Here is a 1,679-nt window from a genome sequence, read left to right as displayed (position 1 = left end):
GCATGAAAAAGCTTCACAGAAACATGTAGCACATCTCATCTAAAGTGGTACCTTCCAAGGTGCCACAGTCTCGTGCCCTATTCAGTTGTCTACTTCTTCCTCTTTGTTCTGTTCTTCTTCCAGCCTTTCTTCATCTTCATCATTGTTTTCATCCCTGCTCTTGTCTTGCTCTTCCAAGTCTGTTTTTTGTCTTTGTCCTTCTTCTTTTGCTCTGAGGCCCCCTTCTTGCCTTTCTGCTCTCACCTATATGCTTCCAGAGCTTCTTTTTTAAAAAAAAATTTTATTTTTTATTTGTTTTGAGACGGAGTCTCACTCTGTCGCCAGGCTGGAGTGCAGTGGCGTGATCTCGGCTCACTGCAACCTCCGCCTCCTGGGTTCAAGTGATTCCCCTGCCTCAGCCTCCGGAGTAGCTGGGACTACAGGTGCGCACCACCACACCCGGCTAATTTTTGTATTTTTAGTAGAGACGGGGTTTCACCATGTTGGCCAGGCTGGTCTCAAACTCCTGGCCCCAAGCAGTCCACCTGCCTCAGCCTCCCAAAGTGCTGGGATTACAGGTGTGAGCTAGTGCGCCTGGCCTCAAGAAAATATTTTAATGTAAAATTTTCATTGAAATATTCCCACATATAGGAAGGCAGTGGTCTGCTCTTTTCTGTATGAATGTTGTATACCGTTATTTTTAATAGTTGCATAGTACTGCACTATGTGGATTTCCAATAGTTAATGGCCTTTTTTGTTTGCTAATTTTTGCAATTACACATACACAATTATGCACATTCACAAACAATTGCAATGTGTGTAGTGAACATCTTTGAACATATATCTTTGAACATTTGTGTGAGTATTTCTAGATAGAAGTAGGATTGTTGAGTCAGTGGTTGTGTAATGCAAAAATGTTAAGAGATACCGCCAAATAGCCCTGCTGAAAGATTTTTTTTTACCAGTTTACTCCTCTACCAATAGTATTTGAGAAGCTACAACCCTTTGAGGCAAGATCTCCTTAAGAGGTTGGAGACTCTGCTATGCATAGTTGAGAATTTGACTCTGCACTGTTTTGTATTTATCTTTAATGACTTCATAGGTGCTAGTCTTTTTGCCCCCAGAATATTTTAAGTTCCTTGGAGGCTGGGATCATGTCATATACTTCCTTGGTATTTCCCATATTGCCTAGTACAGGCTGAGAAAACTATGGCTGTTTAATACATACTTCATGATTGACTGATAAACTGGTTCTACTTTTGGGCTGCACAGTGATTGAGGTCAGCTCTTGGAATGAGAGAGCTGGACAGAGTCAGAGACTAGGGCTGTGCCGGGTCAGTATCAGATGCTCTCACTTGCACATCAAGTTTAGACCGTAATCTGAGAATCTAAATGTATAAAGCACCTACTACAATCCCTGGCTCAGAGGAGGTCCTCAATAAATGTTTTCTATTGCTGTTATGATTCTCTTTTAATGAGAGGATTGTCTTAGGGCTAGTGTTGAGGGTTCAAGCATAGGACCTAAAGCCATCCCAGGCAGAGTCAGAAATCCACAGTCTAGAGATGAAGTCAAATCGGGAACCAGTGGGAGCAGCCATGCATCTGAGGCAGAAACAGAGACCTGGGTTTGGGCAGTTCAGTTGCATTATGATGAACACTTTCCTGGCCATCCCAGGCTGTTTTTTTTTTGGGGGGGGGGG

The sequence above is a fragment of the Hylobates moloch genome, unplaced genomic scaffold, assembly GCF_009828535.3.
Source record: "Hylobates moloch isolate HMO894 unplaced genomic scaffold, HMol_V3 SCAFFOLD_7, whole genome shotgun sequence".
In the NCBI taxonomy this organism is placed as follows: Eukaryota; Metazoa; Chordata; class Mammalia; order Primates; family Hylobatidae; genus Hylobates; species Hylobates moloch.
Note: the sequence above shows the minus strand (reverse complement) of the source record.